Genomic DNA, 13,591 nt, shown 5'->3' with positions numbered 1-13,591 from the left:
AACTCCCGAGTGACTCCTTCCGCTTATTTAATGCGTTTTTCCTGCAACCGCCCTCGCAATACTTAACGGTTCCTGACGTCAGTGCATTAGGTCTGCCTGACCCTTGGTTTAGCTGTGGTTGTTCCCTTGCATTTCTACTTCACAGTCACATTAGCAAAAGCCGACTTGGGAAGCTGCAGAAGGGTTGAAATGCCCATGAATTTGTTACTCAGGTGACATCCAGTGACTAGTCCACGTTCGAAATCATTAAGCTTTCCTGACCGACGCATTGTGGTGTTATAGTTTCTCTACTGACAGCGTAATTCTTCCCGCCTTCTTCTAGACTGGCGGCTTCGGTTCTCGTGACATCTAATTATCGATTCCGCATTACACAGTGGTGTCCGAATACTTCTGATCAGATAGCGCATGTGCTAAGAGAAAATCTGAAGCAACGAATCGGCTTGTTCCCTATATGAATTAGAAGGGCGCTAAAAACACTGAGGTCGACCAGCATATCGATAACCCCTCTCGTGTCATTTAGTGGTGAACTAGCTGAGTACCCGTCATTGCCCGGGTATGCATTTATTGCAATCTTCTATCAGTCCACCTCCTCCTGCCCCCTCTCTCTGTCCAGTTGCTCCTGCCCCTCTCTCTGTTCATAACCTCCTGTCTCCTCTCTCTCACTATGTCTTCCTCTCCTCGCCTCTGTCATCTCTTCCTCTTTCTGCCCGTTTCCTCGTCCCCCCTTTCTCTGTCCATTTCTCCCTTTCTCTGTCTCTCTGTCTATCTCCTCCTTCTCTCTCCATGTTATCACGATCACCCCAATAGGAGGCAGGTGATTCTTACACCCACAGTATTTCTTTCCAGATCGTAAGTAAATGTTTACCAAATTTGGTTGATATCGTTCCAGGGGTTTAGGACGAGCGTTTTATCCGCGGCTTTGCCCACGTACGCACAAGTCCGTCAAATCTATTTTACATACATTTAACATATTTCACACGTATTTGTACACATTTTTCATCTGTATCTGTAGCGATTTCGGCCCTGCACTTTCATTTTCACGCAGCTCATTGTTTATGACGATGTATCTCCTGAACTATGTGTGGTTCGGTGATATAATTTTGCAGGTACTTCCAAGGGTACATGTGCCTACAGTCTGCAAAATGTTTTGAGAATAGAGTTAAAAGTAAAGAAGTAAAAAATTAAAACGTCACGCTTCATGCGGCAGTTTTACTGCACGAACAGCGAAAATGTAGTAAGCTGTAAACTTTTTTCCTTTCATCAACCTGTGGCCGGTCGCTGTGGCCGAGCAGTTCTAGGCGCTACAGTCCGGAACTGCGCTGCTGCTACGGTCGCAGGTTCGAATCCTGCCTCGGGCCGGGATGTATGTGATGTCCTTAGGTTTAAGTAGTTCTAAGTGTAGGGGACTGATGACCTCAGATTTTAAGTCCCATAGTGCTTAGAGCCATTTGAACTATATAAACCTTTAAACAAGCATCCTGTGTCTTCAAACTGGCGATACCAGCAACGAATGTTTTTAGGTGCAGCCGCACGGGATTAGCCGAGCGGTCTGATGCGCTTCAGTCATGGACTGTGCGGCTGGTCCCGACGGAGGTTCGAGTCCTCCCTCGGGCATGGGTGTGTGTGTGTTTGTCCTTAGGATAATTTGGGTTAAGTAGTGTGTAAGCTTAGGGACTGATGACCTTAGTAGTTAAGTCCCATAAGATTTCACACACATTTGAACATTTTAGGTGCAGGCGGATCAGTGCAAAAAGCCGACAAAAAGCACGCTGAAAGAAATCACTCACAAACTCTTTGCAAACTGCAGCAGACTAAACGCCTTCTGCTGAACGGACACCGTTTTACTTCTGACGGACTGCAAACTGAGAAGACGCATTGAGTGACATCTAGCGGCGATTTTTTTAAGCTCAAGGCCACGCCCAATCAAACAACTCACATTTCCTTGCCAGCACGTCCCACGTTACGTCTAGATCAGGTATTCCTTTCTGTATGGATGTGTGGATTCCGTACTACGTAGTGGTGTTGGGATACTTTTCACGAAACAGTGTATCCAACAAATAACTGAGGATACTGGGTATACAGGGTGTTACAAAAAGGTACGGCCAAACTTTCAGGAAACATTCTTCACCCACAAATAAAGAAAAGATGTTATGTGGACATGTGTCCGGAAACTCTTAATTTCCATGTTAGAGCTCATTTTAGTTTCGTCAGTATGTACTGTGCTTCCTCGATTCACCGCCAGTTGGCCCAATTGAAGGAAGGTAATGTTGACATTGGTGCTTGTGTTGACATGCGACTCATTGCTCTACAGTACGTTTGGGCAGGCATTGTTGGTGATATCTTGATTGGGCCCCATGTTCTTCCACCTACGCTCAATGGAGCAAGTTATCATGATTTCATACGGGATACTCTACCTGTGCTGCTAGAACATGTGCCTTTACAAGTACGACACAACATGTGGTTCATACACGATGGAGCTCCTGCACATTTCAGTCGAAGTGTTCGTACGCTTCTCAACAACAGATTCGGTGACCGATGGATTGGTAGAGGCGGACCAATTCCATGGCCTCCACGCTCTCCTGACCTCAACCCTCTTGACTTTCATTTATGGGGGCATTTGAAAGCTCTTGTCTACGCAACCCCGATACCAAATGTAGAGACTCTTCGTGCTCGTATTGTGAACGGCTGTGATACAATACGCCATTCTCCAGGGCTGCATCAGCCCATCAGGGATTCCATGCGACGGAGGGTGGATGCATGTATCCTCGCTAACGGGGGACATTTTGAACATTTCCTATAACAAAGTGTTTGAAGTGACGCTGGTACGTTCTGTTGCTGTGTGTTTCCATTCCATGATTAATGTGATTTGAAGAGAAGTAATAAAATGGGCTCTAACATGGAAAGTAAGCGTTTCCGGACACATGTCCACGTAACATATTTTCTTTCTTTGTGTGTGCGGAATGTTTCCTGAAAGTTTGGCCGTACCTTTTTGTAACACCCTGTAGATGCTACTCTGAGATGAAGGGGATGGCACAAGTTGAGAAGTCGTGGCGGGTCGCATCACAGTAGACAGAGGACTGATGGCTACGCGAAAAGGATAAATAAAACGTAGGACAAGTGTAGCGGGGACTTACGGGCTTGGCGGGCGGCGCGCTGGCCGCTTGTGGCGCAGGAGTGGGCGTGTGTGCAGACGGGGGCGGCGCAGCCGACGCTGGAGCCGCGGCAGCAGCCGCAGAGCCCGCCGGCAGCGGAGAGACAGCGACGGCGCCGGTGCGCGGAGGCACGGGCGGCGGCACGGCCGCGCTCAGCCGCAGCCGCACGCCGTCTTTCGTCGAGAAGCTCATCCTCTGCTCTCACCACCTGCCAGTCCTCATTTCGACACTCCGCGTCTCCTCATCCGTCCCTTCACTCTGTAACTATACTGCCCCTTACTCGACGTCTTTCAGATAGGCCGATTCTGTGTGTTCAGGAAAAAGAAACCTTCTCGTTAACGCTCACAGGATATATGCGCTATTTGTACAGCCATAAAGCAGCTTCTCAGTAATATTTGATACACGATACTTGCTGTAGTGAACTGTGCCCGAGCAGAACGTCTCTGGTAACCTATTCGCCAGTTACATCGAGACACTCGGGTAGCGGTGACGTATAAAGCCGCACACGAGGCGACGCCAGTAATTTACACACTGGCGCTCGACATTCAGTTCGGGAGTAACCTATCCCTTAAATCCGGAAAGCTGCACCTCGAAGTTTTGTCGTACCTGCGAAAAGCGCTTATATTTAGTTATACGGCAGGCTAAGCAAATACGGTAGGCAATCAGCGGAGCAGCTAAAACATGACATGCAGCGTACTTAAATTCGAACACAGACGTAGAAGCGGAGATAGCAGACAGACGGTAGGTTAACAGGTCTCAAAATGAAGCTGCGATACCAGGCTGTTTATAACATAGAAACACACATGCAACAATAAGGCAGAGGGGACAGACAATATTTGCTGCGCCATATGCTATTGTCGTTTAGGGCAAAAGTACACTACTGCCCATTAAAATTGCTACACAACGAAGATGACGTGCTACAGACGCGAGATTTAACCGACAGGAAGAAGATGCTGTGATATGCAAATGATTAGCTTTTCAGAGACACCTACAACGTGCTGACATGCGGAAAGTTTCCAACCGATTTCTCATACACAAACAGCAGTTGACCGGCGTTGCCTGGTGAAACGTTGTTGTGATGCCTCGTGTAAGGAGAAGAAATGCGTACCATCGCGTTTCCGACTTGGATAAAGGTCGGATTGTAGCCTGTCGCGATTGTGGTTTATCGTATCGCGACATTACTGCTCGCGTTGCTCGAGATCCAATGACTGTTAGCAGAATATGGAAGCGGTGGGTTCAGGAGGGTAATACGGAACGCCGTGCTGGATCCCAACGGCCTCGTATCACTAGCAGTCGAGATGACAGGCATCTTATCCACACGGCTGTAACGGATCGTGCAGCCACGTCTCGATCCCTGAGTCAACAGATGGGGATGTTTGCAAGACAACAACCATCTGCACAAAAAGTTCGACGACGTTTGCAGCAGCATGGACTATCAGCTCGGAGACCATGGCTGCGGTTACCCTTGACGCTGCATCACAGACAGGAGCGGCTGCGATGGTGTACTCAACGACGAACCTGGGTGCACGAATGGCAAAACGTCATTTTTTCGGATGAATCCAGGTTCTGTTTAGAGCATCATGATGGTCGCATCCGTGTTTGGCGACATCGCGGTGAACGCACATTGGAAGCGCATATTCATCATCGCCATAGTGGCGTGTTGAGATGTGTTACGACCCGCGGTTCTTTCGATCCCTGCGAAACCCTACATTTCAGCAGGATAATGCACGACCGCATGTTGCAGGTCTTGTACGGGCCTTTCTGGATACAGAAAATGTTCGACTGCTGTCCTGGCCAGCACATTCTCCAGATCTCTCACCAATTGAAAACGTCTAGTCAATGGTGGCCGAGCAACTGGCTCGTCACAATACGTCAGTCACTACTCTTGATGAATTGTGGTGTCGTGTTGAAGTTGCATGGGCAGCTGTACCTGTACACGCCATCCAAGCTGTGTTTGACTCAATGCCCAGGCGTATCAAGGCCGTTATTACGGCCAGAGGTAGTTGTTCTGGGTACTGATTTCTCAGGATCTATGCACCCAAATTGCGTGAAAATGTAATCACAGGTCAGTTCTAGTATAATATATTTGTCCAATGAATACCAGTTTATCATCTGCATTTCTTCTTGGTGTAGCAATGTTAATGGCCAGTAGTGTTTATAAAGGATACGGCGGAAGAGTCGAAGACACTGACGTTACGAGGGCTATTCGAAAAGTAAGGTCCGTTCGGTCGCGAAATGAAAACCACAGTGAAAGTCAGAAATGTTTTGTTTGCAGCAGTTAGCTGTACCTTCTAGCTGCTTCTCTAACGTAGTCGCTTCTCCGATTTAGACATTTGCCGTAACGTTGTAACGCCAGAAATGCATATCCTCCTATTTCCATCTATTGTACTATAAATTTGTTTCCCTTATTTTTGTTACCTGAATATATGACATTTCTGTGTCTTTATATATACTGTAATTGTTTTACTGTTTATATATATATATATATATATATATATATATATATATATATACATTTATGTTGGTTTGTTTTGTGAATATTATTTGTATTTATACGCTGGGTCTGGCCTAGGGAAAACTATGATATCGAACGAATACATCGATAGGTCGTGTGGAGAACAAAACTGTTTAGGATTTTTGGTAGTGTTAACTCTACCGCGTGGAGCGCGGGCAGAGCAGAGGGAGTCTGGCTGGGGTGGTGCAGTGGAGCAGGTGTGTTGTGTGACGCTCCCGCGAGTTGCCGCGCTTTCGGGGTTGGGCAGCTATGATAGTTTCTGACACGGTGTCGCGGACGGGAAGCATTAGCTGGCGCACATCAAGAGCCCGTTTCGCCTGATGACCGTGTCGAGAAGAAGGCGCGCCAACATCCAGCTTCTGCAACAGCGACGGCCGACAATGAGTGACTGTCGCCACCTCCTCGATCGACGGCTTCAAACCTTCAATCAACCAACAAGGAAGACTGGAAGCGCGTTAAGTTTTAGAACTGTACGGCAGACCTCAGTTTTTCAAACTGTTCCGTTTTCATAACTAAATTACAGCAACGTAGCATGAACCTACGTTGCTCATTGTCCCAATTGCATTACCAAGCAGGGTCCCTTCCTTTTCCGGTATGAATCCGAGTGTCGTTGAAATTCAAACGCCAGCATCATTCGATTTCACTGCTTTAATTTCAAAGTTCAGTTAAGGTATTCATAGCTGGCTACAATATTTAGATTACACAAGCACAAATTAAGAGTGCGAGTTTTGTTACCGTATTTTAGCTTACCTGTGACTGCAGCTCAGCTTGGTACGTACTAAATTTTATTATTGTTAATTGTTCAGAATCATTTAATTCAAGTTCAAAGTTCAATCTCTTATTTCTAAATTGCGTAGATTCAAGTAGCTTTTGAAATGATTGTTGAGGTAGTCCAAGACTAACCGTATTTTACTGAATTTCGATGTGCTTCAGAAAGAAAGCTCACTATTAACTTCAGTCACTAAATTAACTTTCGATTTTCCGGTTTTATTAATTCCTTTGCTAGATTAAGTCAGAATGTAGCGAAATTTATTACTTCTGACAAACTTTCAGTTTTCACACTACACGTGTCAACCTTCAGTTGCCGCCCTTTTAGTGCTAATTATATGTGCGATATCCTTTCTTTTTCAGTTATTATAGTAGTTGTCCATAGGACTGGCGACCGTAATTTTCCACAAATCTCAAATATCTAATTAGCGCCAATTAATTGTTAACGTGACGACCGCACATTTACTTTCTTTATAAACTTTACCACTTTTCAAAATTAATTTCCACCAGTTTCATTTGCATTTTTCCTTTCATTCAGATGTAACCCTTTCCTCCCTCTTTACCGACAGGTTAACTTCGGTGACGATTGCTTTTTCCCAAATTTCCATTAGGTACACGCGGTTTAATTTTTCACTGTCATTAAGGTCGATAAGTGAGGGGGAGGTTACAACGTTACATCAATTTTCCAATATCTCGTCATAGAAGGCAGTCGCCCGTGCTTTCTGCCAATCCTCTACGCCGATCTACAGCTCGCTGTCTGTGCCAGAATGTTGTCTTCACAGCCAGAGGTTCTTGTGAGCAGAGGTGCAACCCAGGGGGAGTCATTGATAAAGCACTTCCCATCGAAAACGCTTCAGGAAAATATTCGTTGCCCCTCCACATTGCGGCCGAGAATTGTGATGAAGAAGGACACGCATGACAGTTACGTTATGTGGGCGGCATGACATCAGTCGAAATATTTCAACAGTCCTGATATCTGGCGGGAGGCACTATTGTTGTACGCATCACTGTGAGCTCAGAATTGAAAAGAGCGATGTTATGCGTTCGACGGGCATACTAGAGACACTGACCAGCGCAACTGTGGAAAGCTTCATGGGATTTTCATAGAGAATTCCATTTAGCGCTCAATCGGACCTTACCTTCCGAACAGCCCTCTTATATTTTCCCGGAACAGGAAGAATATCTACAAAGTGTAAACGATAACTGTTTGCCACGTGCCACAGCTGTACGGGGCACATGCCTGTAGCTTAGATGGCTTTTGAAGGCCACTTTCAGGCTGTTTCACAGCTTGATAGATCATAAGTGTCCTGTAGCAATTTGTTTGTCTCGACTACACCTACACCACTGTGCTACGATGTAAACAGTTATAGTCTAAACACAGTGAAGTTTTACTGAGCACATTGACAATGTTCTGGACTGGTAGTGAACGATGGTCTCCTTATTGGTTCAAATGGCTCTGAGCACTATGGGACTCAACTGCTGAGGTCATTAGTCCCCTAGAACTTAGAACTAGTTAAACCTAACTAACCTAAGGACATCACAAACATCCATGCCCGAGGCAGGATTCGAACCTGCGACCGTAGCGGTCTTGCGGTTCCAGACTGCAGCGCCTTTAACCGCACGACCACTTCGGCCGGCAGGTCTCTTTATTTCTACCCGCTTCCTGTAATAAGCGTATCATGATCTGCTGCCAGAAATGTGACCGAATAACCTGGAGCAGTAATTACGACACTGGATTCGCATTTCGTAGGACTGGTTTTCAAATCCTCATTCTGCCATCCAGATTTAGGTTTTACATGGTTTCCCTAAATCCCTCAAGACGAATACCGCAATGGATCCTTTGAAGAACATACAGCTTATTTCCTTCCACATGTTTGTCCATTCTGACCTTGCGCTCATTCTCCAGTGACGCCGTCGTTGACCGGAGACCTTACCCAAATCTTTCACTCTACACTTCCAGAAAAATCTGACACAAAGAAATTCTGAACACAGCTTAAACGCCAGCCAGACTGGCCGAACGGTTCTAGGCGCTACAGTCTGGAGCCGCGCGACCGCTACGGTTGCAGGTTCAAATCCTGCCTCGGGCATGGATGTGTGTGATGTCCTTAGGTTAGATATTTACGTTTAAGTAGTTCTAAGTTCTAGGGGACTGATGACCTCAAAAGTTACGTCCCATAGTGCTCAGAGCCATTTGAACCATTTGAACAGCTTAAACATAGACGAAGCACAGTTCGTGTTACACGCTTTGCGATGACAACTTCGTAAGCTAATCAGAACTGACGCTTTCTTTTTGTGGCTGCGAAACATCTCAGCGGATGGAGAACGTACTGGTATTCGCTGGATTCATTCAGGATATCCCAAAGCCGGCCGCGGTGGCCGTGCGGTTCTAGGCGCTTCAGTCCGGAGCCGCGCTGCTGCTACGGTCGCAGGTTCGAATCCTACCTCGGGCATGGGTGTGTGTGATGTCGTTTGGTTAGTTAGGTTTACGTAGTTCTAAGTTCTAGGGGACTGATGACCTCAGAAGTAAAGTCCCATAGTGCTCAGAGCCATTTGAGCCATTTGACATTACGCGTGAAATTTCGTAATCTGTTGTGTCACGCGTTCGCCGGCTGTAGAATTTCTGAGGTTACTGGTATCAATGGGGAGACAAGTAGGGGCTTCAGTTGTCTTTAAATCTTCGCCAAAATCGAAAAGCGCATTGGTTGAATATTTACATATTATGGCTAAACCTTGTCAAATCATACGGGTAAGGCTGTAAAAGTATTGACTAAATGTTGCATCGTATGTATTCGGTATTATCGAGCCATATATCTGTTACGAAGTATTCGACACTCGAACTTTCATCATCTCTTGAGTGCACCATTTAAAAGGGTTCTCTTTCGTGATCAGAACAGAATGGTCACCGTGAAAGTATTCGCTTTAATGGTACCAGGTGAAGTTGCTAGAGTTGAACTCGTTGTCACATCAAAGTAATCCCAAATTGAATCCCCACGCCACTCCTTCATATAGGCCACTACAGGCAGACACAGCAGTTCTGGCGTACAGCGTCCGGCCTGTAAGCACGGCCACGGGATATGTAGAAGTGAAGCACTGCGCATAGCTCGCCGGACGGCAGTAGCTGTGTCGAACGGCCACTTGCCACAGCCCTGTTAAAAGCCCCTTTAACGCGGTGGGCTATCGAAAACGCACTTGGGTAGCCAGGCGTGTTAACGCGACCGCTCCCAGGACGGGCAGGTATGCCCGCCGCGGATTAAATCCGCCGGGCTGATTAACGACGAGAGGTCCGTGTGTCGGCCACTCTGGATGTAGTTCGTAGTCGGTTTCCTACATCCCACTAGGGGAATACTGGGCTGGTTCTCACGTTCCACCTCAGATGCACATTAAACAGACACTTCACTCGCACACAGAATTTACTCTATACGCAGACAGATTGGGTTCACTGCTTCTGTCCAAGGGATGAACAGGAGAAAATGGTCCAAATGGCTCTGAGCACTATGGGACTTAACAACTGAGGTCATCAGTCCCCTAGAACTTAGAACTACTTAAACCTAACTAATGTAAGGACATAACACACATATCCATGCCCGTGGCAGGATTCGAACCTGCGACCGTAGCGGTCGCGCGGTTCCAGACTGTAGCGCCTAGAACCGCGTGGCCAACCCGGCCGGCTGAACAGGAGACTGATAACCTTCGGTGTTCGATTTCCTTGAACAATTACCCACCATCAGGTATGGAAAAGCCGACAATTTGTCTGGCGACGGAAACCGTAGCGTGCGAAACGAAGGTCTTGGATGAATACAAATACTGCCGAATCCACCCGAGCCGGACGCGTATTGTACGTAAGAAAGAAAACAGGACAACTGAAAAAATGTATTGGGTGTTGTGTCACACAAACGACTTGCTCTGTCGAGACTAAGAAATTGGAGGAATACGAAAATCATTGCGTCGACGCGAACATGCGTGAAGGAAGACAGGCGAGTAACCACACGTTTCCGTGACTCCGAGTCCGCTAAGAGTAAAAAACAGCAGGAAAATGAAAAGTACGGGGGCGGCACGAACAACATAATACTTGTTACTCAGTAACTATAGCATACGATATGGAGCAGCCCTAGGCACGGATAACAACAAAGAACAAAGGGTGCTCTGGCGTCTAACAATCGGAGCGACTTTGCATAAATCGTCAAAGTAGTGTCTCACGCAGGTTGACCCACATGTAAAAATAGCAATACTGAAATCTGTCAACACGTCCGACAATCTCTACAAATATTTAATGTATGCTACTGGTATGTATAGAGCGACGACATTTAAACTGTGTGTCAGACAGGCGATCGAACCTTGGTGTTGTGTTTCACTGCCAGTGCCGTTCCATTTGACTATCTTCTCAAACTCGCTCTTACGCCCGGGTTCCCGGGTTCGATTCCCGGCGGGGTCAGGGATTTTCTCTGCCTCGTGATGGCTGGGTGTTTGTGTGCTGTCCTTAGGTTAGTTAGGTTTAAGTAGTTCTAAGTTCTAGGGGACTGATGACCATAGATGTTAAGTCCCATAGTGCTCAGAGCCATTTGAACCATCTTCTCAAACTGCCTCAAAATTTCTACCTGTTTTAGCAATTTACGTTTTCTCCTGCTGACCATGCATAAAAACTACGACAGAGAGAAGTGATATGGTGAAGATCATAAGAAAGAAATGAAAATTATAGAATTCGACGCCCTGTCGAGGAAGAGGTCATTACAGACAGGACATTACAGACTGAAGATACTGGCATAACCGCACCATAGAGATACTAAAACCATAATATTGCTTATACACCAGTGTTGTAGTATTTGGATTGTACATTTGTACCAGCTATGGACGCTGCCGAAGTGGGGTGGCTTGTGTACCTCAACGATACAAATAGCTGGACCGTTGGTGCAAACAAAATGGCTGGGTATTTATGAAGTAGCCATACCAATTGGTGGCACCTGAAGAAGAAGAGTAACAGCCTTTTCAACACTTGCAGGGAAGAAGTGTACATGATTGACTGATCTGGCATTGTAACATAAGCCACAGTATTTTTGCTGAGCCTGTACTACGAACGGTCGAAAGCAAGAGGAATCTAAAGCCATTATTTTTCCCCGAGGGCATGCAGTCCTAGTGTCTGGTTTAATGGTGATATCACCCTCCAGGGTAAATTATTCGGGAGGTAAAATATTCTCCCATTCGCAAATTCGGTCGGGACTATTGAGGAGGATGCTGTCATGAGGAAAAACAAAACTGGCGTTCTATGGATCGGAGCGTGGAATGTTCGATCTCTTAATCGGTCAGATAGGTTAGAAAAGCTAAAGAGGGTATAGGTAGGTTTAAGATCGGTATACTGAGGACTTCTAGTCAGGTCAGTACAGGTTTTTTTTGTTTTGTTTTTTCTTGTTTTTTGGGTCGTCTTCTGACTGGTTTGATGCGGAACGCCACGAATTTCTCTCTTATGCCAAACTCTTTGTCTCAGAGTAGCACTTGCAACCTACGTCCTCAATTATTTGCTGGGTGTATTCCAATCTCTGCCTTCCTCTACAGTTTTTGCCCTCTACAGCTCCCTCTGGTACCATGGCAGTCATTCCCTGATGTCTTAACATACGTCCTATCACCTTGTCCCTTCTCCTTGACAGTGTTTTCCACATATTCCTTTCCTCTCCGATTCTGTGCAGAACCTCCTCATTCCCTCCATTATCAGTCCACCTAATTTTCAACATTCGTATGTAACACCACATCTCAAATGCTTCAGTTCTCTTCTGTTCCGATTTTCCCACAATCCATGTTTCACTACCATACAGTGCTGTGCTCCAAACGTACATTCTCAGAAATTTCTTCTACAAATTAAGGCCTACGATAGATACTAGAAGACTTCCCTTGGCCAGGAATGCCCTTTTTGCCAGTGCTAGTCTGCTTTTGATGTCCTCCTTGCTCCGTACGTCATTGGTTATTTTGCTGGCTACCTAGCAGAATTCCTTAACGTCATCTACTCCTTGACCAACAATTCTGCACAGGGTTATCATCCCAAAATCAGTTGGGGTTATGGAGGAGAAGGCCTTATAATAAGTAAGAAAATTTTTGGGTTGGGTTGTTTGGGGGAAGAGACCAAACAGCGAGGTCATCGGTTTCATCGGATTAGGGAAGGACGGGGAAGGAAGTCGGCCGTGCCCTTTCAAAGGAACCATCCCGGCATTTGCCTGGAGCGATTTAGGGAAATCACGGAAAACCTAAATCAGGATGGCCGGACGCGGGATTGAACCGTCGTCCTCCCGAATGCGAGTCCAGTGTGCTAACCACTGCGCCACCTCGCTCGATGTAAGTAAGAAAACAGGAATGTGTTTAAGCTACTACGAACAGCGTGGTGGACGCATTATCGTAGCCAAGAGAACGAAGCCAACACCAAACACAGTAGTTAAAGTTTATTCGCCAATTAGCTCCGCAGATTATGAAGAGATTGAAAGAATGTATAACAAGATAAAGTTATTCGGATAGTTAAGGGAGACAATTGTTTAATTGTCATGTGTGAGTGGAATTCGGTAGTAGGAAGAAGAAGAAGGAAAAATAGGAGGAAGTGGATGGGGGAAACGAATGAAAGAGGAAACGCTTGGTAGAATTATGCACATAATCGCTATCACTTAGTATTAGAAACATGAAAGGAGGTTGTATACTTGGAAGAGACCTGTGGACAATGGAAGGTTTCAGACAGAATATGTAATGATAATACAGAGATTTCAGAATCAGATTTTAAACTATAAGGCATTTCGAAGAGCAGATGGTGATTCTTGCCATAATTTACCGGTTATGAATTGCGGAGTACAACTGTAGAACTTGCAAAAAGGTCGGAAATTAAGGAAATGGGACTTGGATAAATCGACGAAACCAGATGTTGCCTAGAAGACACTGGGACGCCGTAGTTGAGATGGGTTGGGCTTTGTGACAAGGACTTCTACATCACAGAAAAGGATGAAAACCTCTGGTGAGGCGATGGAGACTAAGATACTCTGCTGGATAACCAATCTGACATTACACATTCAAGTCTCCAATGGAAAAGCTTCCAAGTGATGCTGAGAATATCAATAATTACCAAGACAGCAAAGCCACCTATCTCTAAAAATATGTGTAACGAGCCGAAGGAAGTACAGTTGCGAAGGTG

This window comes from Schistocerca americana, chromosome X (assembly GCF_021461395.2).
Source record: "Schistocerca americana isolate TAMUIC-IGC-003095 chromosome X, iqSchAmer2.1, whole genome shotgun sequence".
Classification (NCBI taxonomy): Eukaryota; Metazoa; Arthropoda; class Insecta; order Orthoptera; family Acrididae; genus Schistocerca; species Schistocerca americana.
The sequence above is the reverse complement of the archived record's forward strand: the minus strand, read 5'-3'. Positions refer to the sequence as shown.